The 14,196-nt window shown below is 44.8% G+C and overlaps 1 long non-coding RNA gene across 1 annotated transcript in view; it reads left to right on the top strand.

Annotated features, from left to right (window-relative positions):
* The first annotated feature begins 13,692 nt into the window (after positions 1 to 13,692).
* The window catches only part of LOC129382219 (uncharacterized), a 78,681-nt gene continuing 78,177 nt past the window's right edge, over positions 13,693 to 14,196 (top strand). The window contains exon 1 of the long non-coding RNA XR_008610313.2: positions 13,693 to 13,827. This is a non-coding gene — a long non-coding RNA (uncharacterized lncRNA). The remainder of the gene's footprint in view (positions 13,828 to 14,196) is intronic.

Below are 14,196 nucleotides of genomic sequence, written 5' to 3'. Positions count from 1 at the left end.
CATCATCAGCAAGGTCATTTCCGACGAAGCCATTGGAAGATGATGCTATGGCCGTTTATGAGTGCTTGATGGAGAGCTTCTCTGGTCTCAAACACCAGTTGTTCACGGCTCTTGCGCCGTGAGGCTGCCTTGGAGTCACAAAAAACGACCCAGTTTCGAGGTTTTGCTTGTGCGATGTAATTAACAGTGGTACGTAGGGCGGCAAGTTCTGTTGCCGTAGAGGTCGTTGTGTGGGACACCTTGAACTTCATTGTGACTTGTAATACCAGTATCATAACAGCGCCTGTGGAGCTGGTGGCTGAGGCGGATCCGTCGGTGTAAATGTGCGTGCTTTGTTCATAAGCCTCGTTCAGTAATGACAGTGTCAACTCACGTAGAGCCACTGTTGAATGACGCGTCTTATTCGCAACTCTTGGAATTGTGAGGTGTACTTGTGGCTGTCATAGGTACCACAGGGGTAACAGTGGTCTTGTTGCTGGTGTAAAGCCCGACCGAAGGTAGCCTTGATGTGTCACAACAAGTTTGCAAAATGTGACTTGAGGTATTTGTGCTGGCAAATCAGCAATATAGTGACTGGGTACGCGACACAGGTGTCGAATGTGTGCTCTAAGGTTGTCAATCGGAACATATGTTGGAACCAAGTAATCTCTAGCAATCACGATTGTTGCATGAGCCGAGGCACATCTTGCTATTCCAAAACATGTCCGTGGAGCCTGGCCTTGCAAACTTTCGAGGGTATGTGTTACGTGTCTCGGCAAGCTGTACCGTAAAAAGCCCAGAAATAGTGCCCTGCACAGTTGCAGCATGGGCCGTGCCAACGTGCCCCGAGTATTTCCGCACAGCAACTTCATTGTATGTAAAATCGAAATTAGTCTCCGCTTCAGGTAGATGCAGTGGGGGCTCCTAGAAAGGTCACTGTAAATAATCGCACCTAAGAAACGGTGAGATTTCCGGCATGTGATATACTGGCCATAGAGAGAAACAGGGTACGGTGCCATGCGTTTGCGCGCAAACGCGATTAAGACGCATTTTTCGATGGACACACTAAGGCCTTGTTTGCGGAGATAGGAAAAAGTTAGGGCGGTTGCCCACTGAATTCTTGCGCGAACTTGAAGACGAATCATCGCAGAACACCAAAATGTCATCAGCGTACATTGACAGGTGAATGGTCTTGGCTAATGTTTCAGCAAGGCCAACCATAGTTAGGTTAAAGAGAATACGGCTCCATACCCCGCCCTGTGGGACGCTATCATAGGTATAATTATAGTTGGCCGTCGGGCTTACTCCGGTCTGCCCAAAGAGGGACCTTCTGGTCAAATAGTCGCGGATCCACTGAAACATTCGGGGACCGATTCCAACTGTCTCCAATGATTCGAGGATCGCTTCATGTGTGACATATCATACGCCCCTTTCATATCAAGAAAGAGCACCACTGATATGCACTTGAGGCATTTTTGTTGTTGTATGAAAGTTGTGCGGTCAATAACACTGCCATTGATGACCTGCCTCGCTGAAAGCCTGTCATAGAGACAGGATACACATTGTGGTTTTCAAGATAACATTCTAGGCGTGTAATGATCATGTTTTTCCATTACTTTACCTATGCAGCTTGGCGGGGCAATAGGGAGATATGACGTCAGGTCGACGGCAGGTTTCCATGTTTAAGTAGCGGAATGAGCATACTAATCTTCCATTGCTGAGGAACAATGTCGTCATGCCATGGAAGGTTGCAGTAGTCCAACGGTTCTTGCCTGGCCTCTTGTCCAAGATGGACAAGAGCTGCATAGGTGATGGTGTCAGGCCCTGGTGTAGATGAACGTCGAGAAGCATATAAGGGGCGTTCAGTTCTTCCGTAGTAAGTTGAATTTCCATTTCTGGGACGCGAGACACAGTGCCGACACTCACATCTTCGGACTTGGGGGTGTTACACATGCCAGCGATCCGCGCACAAAAGTCATTCGTCACCTCAAGTTGCATCTGGCAGTGATGTAGGGCTAAGACAATGAAATGAAGTCGCTGTTGCGGACACGAGCGCAGACCACAAATAGTCCCCCAGATGTATGAAAGTGGTGTAAGAGGGCCCAATGATTCACAAAAGGACTTCCAACGTTGTTCCTGAAATTTGTGCAAACGGCCCTGGATTTTCTTCTTTCTCCGTGTCATTCTCGGGTTGCAAACTGCATTCATGCACTTGTGTCTCCTTTCAGCTCGTCGCCGAAGTGCAGTTAGCTTCTCTAGTTCTACATCGAATTGGGAACGGTTCGCTGTCAACGTTAGAAGAGATGAAGCTTCTCTCACGGCCCCTGTGATGGTCTATGGCCAAGGTCTAGCCAAGGTCTAGCTAGGCCAAGGCCTTTGCATGCATTTTTCATGTGTAGCTTAAATTTAGTCCAGTCGATTCTTCGTGCTGCATTCGACGAGGAGGAATTGTATAGCCCCATGATCCGCAAGTATGCAGGAATATGGTGACTTCCATGTTTTTCTATGTCTGCATACCACTGAACTTGCGAACTGAAGCGTCGTGATACCAAAGTCAAACCCAGGCAACTGCTGTGCTTAAGGCCTTGCAGGAATGTAGGATTGCCATCAAAGTTCGTGACCAGAGGCGAACTACACCAGATTCTTGCTTCTAGAATTGATTGCCGAGCTACCCCACAGTAAATGATGTACGTTGAAGTCTCCCGTTATAATCCAAGGACAAGTGGTCTGTAACAATATGTCTCGAAGGCTATCGCTTACAAATCGTCCTGACGGGGATGTGTACGCAGCAATGAGGGTGAGTGACACTTGCTTGCTTATTTCTTACACGCAGGCAGACATATTGATTGTTACCACGTGGTTGTACTGCCTAGTAGGCAGGCATACACAAAATCCATGTGGATGTACACAACTTTGCTGCGCTCCTCGTACGCCGACGAAAGAAATGGTTAGTACCCTGACAGTTTGATGGGAGTAAGGACGTTGGGTTCGCAAATAAAGATTATGGGAATCCTATTTGTGAAAATGTATTGACGGAATCATGACATGCGGGACCTCAATCCTCTGGCGTTTCACTGTAATATAGAAGCTTGTCTGATCTCAGTGAGAAATGACAGTGTCGGATGAGCCATGGTGTCTATTCAAGGCTTGCATGTAGTGGACTTGGAGCATCCAGTACCTGTAGTGCACTCTGAGGTGACGGCGTTCTTTAGCTTGCCGAGGAGCACGCGAATGGCGTTCATCAGTGCTCGAAGCATTACGATCACTTGTTTGTCCTCTACAGGCACTTTATCGACGGGAGGTTCAGCATTCAAAGTTGCCGATGCGCTCTGTGAATTTGCAGGTTACTGTGGCTTTGAAAATCTAGGCCAAGTTGCATCAGCCGCAGCCTCGCTGTTTTCAGCATTCTGGGTCGGTATTTTGTAGCGATGCCTTTTCCGATTCTATGCTTTTTCAGGCTTTTCGCGCTTGGCCAGTAGTCAGAGCGACGGTCCGCCCACATTATCAGCGGGATCAGGCGGCCGTGTGTGGTGGATAATAAGAATAGCATAGAATAAGGCATAAGGCATCGCTACAAAATAGCGGCCCTGGTTCCTATCAGCCACGACAGGTCTGGGCGGCAAGGGAGGTGGAGTATAGTAGGGCATGCGACGGACACGGTAGAGGCACCGACTTTCTTTAACGAACGTCGGCGACGATATCGCCGCTTTCTGATGGTTTTGGCAGTCTCTCGATGAGACGAATGGTCTCTCGCCATTTGTTTCAGGACAGCCAGCTCCTTTTTTTAATATTTGGGCAATGCTTTGACGAAGCTTCATGGGACCCATGAAAATTCGAACATTTAAGAACAGTGGCCCTGCAATCATCCACGAAGTGGATTTAAGCGCACCGAGAACACACTGCTGTATTCTGGCGTGCGCTTCTCACGCGACCCAGATTCATGCAGTTGAGGCAGTGTAGGGGCATCGGTACGAAAGGTCGTACAATATGTCGAAAGTGGCCCACCTTTATATATGAAGGTAGAGAGTCTCCCTTGAACACTATCTTCGAATAACGTGAGCTTCTAAGGCGGATAACACTCGCGATGACAGCAGCTTCACTGGCTTGCTTGACAAGAACTTCTATGTCGGAACGGCGGCACCTACATCGTTGATGTCACTGGTGACGACGCCAGAGCCCAGCGGGATGTGGGAGGACCTTCATTCCGTCCAGGTCGGCGACGTTGCGCAGGATATTCGGCGCGGCCGCATGCGTGACATCAATCGCCAGGACGTTTTTCCATGTTTTCACTCTGGTGTCGGAAATTTTATTCGGCACCAATCCCTCCAGCACCACCGAAACAGTTTGCCTGTTGAAGCGTTTCATTTTTTTCGTAGCAACAATCCTTGTCTCATTGCGGTGTCGTGGCCCCCTGATATGTCCAACGGTATCAAGCGGTTTGCGCGTGCAGCATTATCTTTGGTGCCTGTTATTGCTAGGTGAAGACATTGAAGCCAACCCGGGTCCCATGACGAAAGCGCAAGAAGAAACAGTCGACATGGTATTCAATGCCGTACAACGTTTGGAAGCGAGTAATTCTAACTTGTTGGAATCGGTGAACAAAGTGTTACACTTACACATTGGACTAAAAAATGATCTTGAAATGCTGACCAAACGCGTACACGTAGTTGAAGGCAAAGTTGAGTCGCTTTCCTCACAGAGACCAATCTCAAACCAAGACGTTAATCTAACAGAAATGCAAAATCAAATTCAGGATTTAGAATAAAAATTTGCATCAGGAGTGTCGCCTCAGTCTTGCAGCAGCAGCGAGCATGATATATCGATGATGTAGGACAAAGTAGACGATTTGGAAAACCGCTCGAGGCGCTCTAACCTTCTCTTTTATGACATACAAGATACGGGTGAATCGGAACACTGGGAAACGTTCGAGCAAATGGTAACAAAATTCTGCAAGGACCAACTACAAGTATCAACAGCTTCAATCGCACGTGCGTATCGCCTTGGACGATTTTCAAATGAACGCACTCGACAAATTATCGTGAAGTTTTTCAATGAAAAAGAAATCGAAACAGCGCTTAGCAATGGCCACAAGCTGAAATATGCTCACTTTGGCATTTTTCGTGATTACTCCGAGGTGATTCGCGATAAAAGCCGTAAATTATGGCACTTCTCAAGAACCATAAAGAAAGAAGAAGACCGTGTTAGCCTTGTCTTTAACAAACTAAAAACTAACAAGGAAGTGTACGTATGAGACACTCAAGCAAATTGTGCGAAGCTTGTTTACCCGGTTGCGTCTCCACTTTGACACGGCGCCAGCCTTCCAACTTCACGTAAGCTTCCACAAACACCACAAACATTAACAAATAGTACAACTAGTACTGAGGACGGTTGTTGCTTTTTGTACACTAAAATTAGAAGCGTTATTTATAAAAATGTTGCACTATCTTCACTAATCGACTCAAAATCGGCAACAGTAATAGCATTAACTGAAACTTGGTTGAACGATGCTATTCCTAATGAAAACATATTCGTTTGTGAAACTGATTTTAATATCTTTCGTTGCAGTGGGAAAATTGCCGATGTGGCAGTGTCCTCCTTGCAATAAACAGATAGTATATTGTAGAGTCCGTGGTTATTATCACTTTCCTTGAATGCGTAGTAAATTGTTTTAAATTCAGATCAAGTAACGTAAGCGTTCATACTTACTTTGTTTAGCGCAAAACAATGGACACAAGAGAGACGACCAGGACAAGGCGCTACTCTCAACTGACATCATTTTATTGCGTCGCTCTTTTATAGACAGCAGAAACTAGAGGAACATGCGCAGTGAGCACCATGTGCAGGAACCACCAACATCCGATCACCAGGGCGCACTCATGTGACAGAATCCAAAAAAACATATTCAGCGCCGTACAAGGTTAAAGAAGGCACACTAATGCACTGCGAACCCACTGACTGTACGAAAAAAGCTTCCGATAATTCTCGGGCGGTGGTATCACGGCTCTTTTTCAAGATCGTAGTATCATGAAACATAGCTTTGCAATTGCATATTTTACGATGTTGGGCTAAATGGCAACCTGTGCTTGTCAGTATGGATCGCTCGTGTTCTCTAAGGCGCTCGTTAACACCTGACTGCACTACATGAACTTTGCCACATGACGACGGAATCTCATATACCGCACCGACGCTGCAATCTACATCCTTCGCGTGGTTCTTTTCACAATCTGGTTTTTTTACTTGTTTTTGAAATATGGCTGCACAACACTGACAGTTTCTGAGGAGTAGAAAACAATACTGGGATTTGGTATCTAGTGGCGACATTCTTTAGATTGTGAGCCACACTATGTCAATACGGCACAACTTCAGGCCTCTTCTCGCGCAAGGCCTCTTCTTGGGCCTCTTCTTACCTCTTCTTGTCCGTTGTTTTGCGCTAAACAAAGTAATTATGGATTCTCGCCAGCTATCCAGCCAAGATATTGCGCTGAACGTAATTGTTGGTGTCTTTTATTCGCCACCGGACCTCACTCATGGGTTCACAGCCGAATTTCATCGCATCTTTATCGAACTTACCCATCGTTTTCCACATTCTAATGTAATCATTTTGGGTGATTTTAATTTCCCAGACATAGCATGATGCACACTATCAACCTGTAGCACACAGTCAGAGTCCCATGCGTTCCTCCAGTGTTGTCTCGATTTCAGCCTAAGCCAGTTAATTTCAAGCCCGGCACTATGTTCACGCACTCTTCTAATATTTTTGATTTGATCCTAACTAACAATCCGGATATATGCCCTGAAATAACTCACATTACTGGTCTGTCCGATCACGATCTTTTAACTGGTCGCTTCGTTTCTTCACCTATCAAAAGGCAAATTATCAGCAAGCAGATGAGGTGTTACAAAAGAGCTAACTTTGATCGTATTAACAATGAACTATCGCTTTTTTATGTCGACTTTCTGAGAGGTTACTTGTCGCGGACAGTACGAGAAGACTGGTTACCACTTAAAAACGCACTCAGTAATGTGATAGGATTTCCATAAAATGCGATAACACTGCTCCTTGGTTTTCGCAGAACCTTCGGCGCCTAAATAACAGGAAAAAAAAGATTATTCAAGCAAGCTGACAAAAATAAATCATCTGAATCCTGGCGTCGGTATAAAGCATGTGACAAAGAATACCAAAGTTTACTCAAAGCCACGCGCAGGCAATTCCATAAACGGGACCTGTCATCGATGTTAACAACTAACCCTCGGCGCTTTTGGCGTGTCATAAATCCCAAGCATAATCCCGACATCGTCCTTACTGATCATGACGGCACAGCGATAACTGAGACTGATTGTTCTCAACTACTGAACGAAACATTCTTATCGGTATTCACGCGTGAATGTTTAAAACCATTAGCCACCATGACTCGCACTGATTCGGTTATGCCGGAAATAATAATGACCGATTCTGGAATTTATTCTCTCCTTATTAATCTTAAGATTTCATCTTCCGCTGACCATACTGGCTTAAATAAAACAATTCTAAAAAATATAGCCTCAAGCATCTTCCCAATACCGTCCGCCTTATTTTCACAATCACTATGAATAGGCGTTATCCCCCACGACTGGAAGGTGGCTAAAGCAGTGCCATTCAAGTCTGGGGATCGTTCTTCACCTCTTAACTATCGACCCATTTCTTTAACAAGTAACGTATGTAAATTAGTCGAAGATATTATACATTCCCAGGTCATTAGCTACCTTGAAGAACATGACCTCATACTTAAGCAACAGCAAGCTTTCCGCAGAGGCTTTTCATGTGACACTCAGCTCGCTGGCTTCATTCACGACATACATTCATCAATAGACACTGGAATTCACGTAGATGCCGTATTCCTAGATTTTTCGAAAACATGTGACCGTGTCCCTCATCGTCGTCTTATTCACAAGCTTACACAGCTGAACATCGACTCTACTGTTGTCACATGGATAAAGACTTTCTTTCTAACAGGATGCAATTTACATCGGTTAACAATCACAACTCATCTTTAGCCCCGTAACATCTGGTGTACCACAGGGAAGTGTGCTTGGGCCTTTACTTTTCCTAATTTATATTAATGATGTACCTGACGGCATCAAATCCAATATCAGACTATTTGCTGACTGCGTCATATATCGTAATATTCACTCTGTGATCATGACATCCTTCAATCAGACCTAAACACCATAAACGATTGGTGTTCAACCTGGCTAATGCCTCTAAATATTGCCAAAACTAAATTCATGTTTTTTTTTACTAATGAGGCACCCCGTACTTCAACATCTTGCATCTTAAACGACAGCCTTGTGGAACAAGCTTCCAGCTACAAATATCTTGGCGTATACTTAACCCCTAACTTGACGTGGAATAATCACATTAATCCTATTCTCGCATCTGCAAACCGTTCGCTTGGTTTCCTTAAACATAACCTCAAACGTGCTCCCGTACACTTACGCAAATTGGCACACACAACGCTAATACCCCCTAAAATTGAGTACGCTTCAGCCATATGGGATCCCCATCAGACATACCTGATAACTGACTTAGAAGCCCTGCAGAACCGTGCTGTACGCTTCATCTTTTCAGGTTGTTCACGACAAACCAGTGCAACACCATTGAAAAATCGCGCCGAGCTTGAAGCCTTACCCTTCGTCGTAATATATCTCGTTTAACACTATTCCATAAGCTTGACTATCACGTATCTCTTCGTAACGAGTTCATGTGTGAACGTTCAGCCATTTTTCCGCGTCGTGATCACTCTTGCAAAGTCAAAAGCATGATGTCGTTCCCTCGCATTTGGTCCGTCATTTATAGCTCACACCGCGATAGAGTGGAATAATCTGCCATCGGAGCGGGGCGGGGGGGGGGGGGGGGGGGGGCACGTTGTCACGGAAACGAGTGCCTCGAAATTTGCAGACTCTTTGCGCAGTAACACGCATACCGAATGTGTAATGTTTCACTCTGATTTGTAAACTTTTCTTTTTTTCATGTGCCGATAACCAAAGTCTCCGTGACATTGTCATAGTTTGTGCAAATCATTTAAAGTTTCGGTACTGATAACTATTTTTATTTCGTTTCTTCCCTGTTTTTACGCTGATGCACTGTAATTATTTTATCCCAATTTTGTTTTTGTGTTATATTGACATTTACGCGCTGTTCTTTTCCTCACGGATGTGACCTTTACCCTGTGTAATACCCTCTCTAGAGGGCCCTTAGGGTTATTGAGAAGTAATTAAAACGTTTCATGTTCCCGTCGGGCAGAGCAGGAGCGAAAAGGATATTGTTGGTCACAGGCCTCCGCTGTGGTCTTTCATTCAACGTGCTCGAGGACGAAGAGGTCCTGGTGTTACGTCTCTTCGCCTTACGGCTCACAACAAGTTCGAAGTCGTGCTCAGTTGGTGGATACGGGTGTCCTCGCTGTCAGAATGGCTGCGAGGGCCCGTCCGCTTTCTTGACGCGGCCACCGTCGCCGAATATAGTAGGCGTCCTACGTAGTCCATCGCCGAGGGATAAAGAAGCAACGTCTCAGAGGTACACGTATAATTCCACAAGAAAGGCTAGAGATGTTATTGTTGTTGTTGCCTCAAAACATGGCTTGCACCCACAGGGGTGATTGGCCACACTGGGTTGTTTGAAAAATGTATCTAATAAAATATCAAAAGGGGGTAAATGCATAAATTCAATACGAAGCATTAGAAAACTAAATGAAAATAGAAATTTCTTGAGGGCCTATAAATGAATTTAGGATAAAAGGAAAATGAAGTAAAGCGCCCCACAGCCGGCACCTTAGCAGCGAAACTTCCTGACGCTTCAATGAACTTGTGTATAACAGTAATCATTGATCCTTGGCTTGTGCCTAATTTACAGGCGCGAAAGCACAAGGTGTTTGGTGTAGTAAGCGATAAACCCAGTTTACTGGTTGGAAATAAGAGGAACATTCCGTGGAGGAGGAGAAGCGGCGGCAAGAAGGAAAGAAATGCTCCATACTTTCTGGTTCATTGGGAAAAGAGCAGAGGTTAGTTATGGATAAACCAAATCTATGAAGGTAAACCTTTAGGTGAGAAATTCTACAACGGAAGCTTGTTAAGGTCACCTCACATTGTCGTGAAAGACATTTGCTCGTGTTCCATCGGAAATTTTGGTGTCGAAAGTAATATGCGGGAAGTAGGAATGAATCCCTACAATTTAAAAATAAAAGACGTTTGAATATAGCTCCTGTTATAGAAGCAAAATCGGGAAGGATATTTAAGAGTGTGCCATTTAGCGGCGAAAATGCGAACGAGTCAACTGATTCATTTAAAAAGATTTCACTATGACTGGGGACCGAGAGAAAGCGGACTTGAGTCAAATTGTTCTGGGCAAGCGTCGAAAATATATTCAGAAGGTGTGACCGATTATTAGAAGTCAAATGAATACAAACCGAAAGTGCATCAGTAACAATTATTACTTCAGAATTCTGCGGACCCAATTTTCTCATAGTTAGAATAATTGCCAGAAATTCTGCAAGATATATTGGGGTACAATCAGCGAGATGGAGAGCAAAAGACCAGTTGAGCTGATTTGAGAAGATGCCAATTCCGGTCTTCTCTAATTTTTTGTTGCATCGGTAGAAGTAACGAAGTGAGACGAAAATTTACGAAGATAATCTTGAAAGACCTTCAAGTATGCGCGCTGGAATAATTTTTGCGTGTTTTGGAATAATGTCATCAAAAATCAGTTTCAGCTTTAACGAATTAGTTTTTGAAAAATCAGGCGTGGTAGCGGAACATGAAGTTTTGATAACAGCATGTGAACAAAAACAACTTGTGATGGTAGATAACGCCGCCAATGTGTTCTGAAAAATGAATAGGGAGAATTGATCAAGATGAATTGCAATATGAAGAGGGGTGCATCGCATAGCCTCAGAAAAGTGCAGGACAGTAAGTTGCTTAAATCTGGACTCAGGAGTTCGAGCCTTCCAGACAAGCTAGAGCCCGTCGTTAGCCAGAAAACGTGGCAGCACAAGACGTAGCGCTTGTCTTTCTGTTTGTGTTGAAGGTCTCAGCCTGTATGCTGCACATCCTGAAAAAATAACACCGCCGAATTCGAGAGCGGGGCGCACGTAAAGCTTATAAATCAGCAGCAGCGTAGCTCTTCGCATCCCTGTGTTTCTATTAATGAACCAGCGCAACAATCCTCCAACAAATTTTCCAACAGTCCGGGATCCATGTATGTTGAAGTGAAGAGTTGACTATATTCAAAAACTCGTTAGCGAAAGAGTTAACAGTTTAATCGTAGTTGTTGTGATACGGTCTGGTCCAGGAGCCGATTGATGTGAAGTTAAAATGACGTCGGATAATTCCGTCATGGTTACTTCGACAAATTGATATGTCGTACTATTCAAACTCCTAGGTCTAGGACATTGCGAAGAAAAGCGTGCTTCAAGCCCTTTTGCAATATCATCTAGCGAATCCGCCGCTTCTTTGGCTGATAGAACAGCGGGATGTGACCATACGGACTGTTGGAGAGATTTTTTGCTCCGTAAAAACCTAAAAAGTGCCGATCTTCTTTCTGGTTTTCACAAAGATGAATACAGTTCCTTTTTTTTTTTTGTTCATCTTTTGCTATTGCCGCAGTTCTTTTAAACAGAGCTGCAAAGTTTATAGTCAATCCAATTTTTCGCTGAATGATAGACTTCTCCATGCTGTTTTCCTTAGCATGTATGCCCGTGTACATGCTTCATTCCACCAAAATGAGTTTGACGGCTAGCTGCCAGACAAAGCCGTAAACTCAGCGGGCTGAGTCGCAGAATTTAAAAGTGATACACCTTGTAAGCCCTCCGCTGATCATCACAACTGGTCAACGATGATACCCCTGAACTTATCGCTGACTTATAAGTTTTGCAATTAACGAGCCGTCTTTGCCGTACAATACGAGCTTGACTTGAAAGCATAATATCAAATATAATGGGTAAATTATCGCTACTTGTTCCAGGTATCCCACGATGAAATAGACATCTGAGCACACGAGAAAGTAAGGTCTAATGCATATGAGGTTCGCCCACGTAGAAAAGTAATTCGACCTGAATTGTGACATTGAAAATTGTTACCATTCACCCAATTCCACAATATTTTCCCACAAGCATCCGTTCTCATTCTCCAAGAAGTGTAGTGAGAATTAAAATCCCCTGCCAGGAGCATTACATTTGAACAAGTTTGGTACAGGGAGTCCAGGTGATCAGTGCACTTAACTCCGTTCGGGAAGTACGCATTAACCACTGTAAACGCTGTGCAACCAGGCAGTAAAAAATCTAATCCTAAACATTCGCAGTCGGAACACACATGCTCAAAAGAAACAGTTACCTTATGACCCATTTTTGATGAAACTAATACTAACAGCCCTCCGCCTCTACCAGGGCGATCTAAACGAAATGTTCGAAAATTATTAAGAGTAAATCGTTGATGTGATGAAAGCCATGATTCTTGAAGTAGAATAACATTTTGAATTAGGTTATGAACTAGATAAAGGAAGTAACCAGTGGAGATAGAGCGACAATTCCATTGAAGAACTTTTACTGATGCAATGGTGACCCTAGTATCGATGCTTCTGCGGCAGCACGCAACGCATCCTGCTCGTAGTATTTACTCTATTTTTTTCCTTTTTCAGCTTAGATTTAGGAGAATCAGTTGGAGACAGTGGAGAATTCTTGAGTCTATTGTTAATGGTTCCAACCAAGGCTCATGTGTACAAATGAGTGGCTGGGATCTGCAGTCGCAGATAGCGGAGAACACACGGAAGTATCATACTCAATTTCTGTCGAACTATCAAAGTTTGTTTCTTTTGAATGTTGAGCAGAAATACTAGTTAAAGGGGGGTAGCAGCAGAATAGTGCGATTGTAGCAGGCTGTTGAATTTGGCAGTTAGCTCTCGGTAATGCCTTCGGGCAAACATTTTGAGGAGACAATCCATAAGTATCGGCATTGTTTTGTCAATAGCTGCAGCTACTGCGGCCGAAACTGTGGCATCTAGAGATGCGGACTGACGGGATGCAGCGGCTGCGTGAGCGACATATCACGCTCTTTAGTTTCTGCTATTGCTTCCGCACGGGAACAATGGCGTTTCTCCGCAATCTCACGGCCTCGCACAAGACAGTTATTATCCGTAGCACTGTGTGGTCCTTCGCACAAGCAACGCCTCGGTGTATCTACGTCGAAGGCTGATACGGAGTGAGAGCCGCCACATTTGCAGCATCTAGCGGAATATCTGCAGGCATCCGCACTGTGTCCATATATCCAGCAGTTTCGGCACTGCAATGGTCTAGGTGTCAACGTGTCTACGCGGACTAAATATGGCCATGCTTTCACCTCAGACGGGTGCGTTAAACCGATGAACGATACAGTGACACTCTCACTTGGAGCTCGGTTATCACCCACTGACCTATTGCATTTGTAGACAGAAACAACACCCGCAGGATAGAGCATCTTCAAGAAAGCCTCAGGAGTGATATCGGTGGGTACCCAACGAACAATGCCCTTCACGCATGCGAGGTGAGGTGGCACGAAAGCACCGACCGCGATGCTAGTGAAACTCGTGCAGTTAAGTAAATCATTGATTCACTTAACATTAGACGACTTACACAGAATGCCAGTCTTATCAAAACGCCTCACCTCCAAGATGTAACTGTAATATGTTCCGTTATAACGCGCAGCTCCTCCTGGAAACTTTCCGGTTCAGTCACCCGAATGGATCCACCACCTGTTGGAACGAGCGCCACGGCAAGGTATTCACTCCGTTCCGAAGGAAACACTCCGCAGGCACCGACTCAGTGGGACGACTAGCTGACCAGGGTGAGCCTTGGCCAGGACCGGAGACCGGCATTCACGGTCCCTGGAAAGGAAAAACAAACAGCCTATAGAAGGAACAAAGCGCTACAATCAGTTAAAATGTGGCCGATCCCCTCTCGTACTCGATGCTGCAGCGGGAATGCACGGGAAGCACAATGCCTGTCGATGTCTCAACGCCGTTCTTGCTTGCTTGCTCCTCATTTGTCGCGCACCCACTACGGATATACTGGCCAAGAAGCCGGCGGTTAAAGGTTAAAGGGAAGCGGAGAGAGGAACACCTAAAAGGAAAAGTAAATTAGGGTGAGGTATAACGTTCACGTCAATTAAGAAGTAGATTTACGTGGCAAATACAGAAATAACATTGTAATTGTA

Source organism: Dermacentor andersoni, chromosome 6, assembly GCF_023375885.2.
Source record: "Dermacentor andersoni chromosome 6, qqDerAnde1_hic_scaffold, whole genome shotgun sequence".
NCBI lineage: Eukaryota > Metazoa > Arthropoda > Arachnida > Ixodida > Ixodidae > Dermacentor > Dermacentor andersoni.
This window is presented reverse-complemented; position numbering and strand designations above follow the sequence as displayed.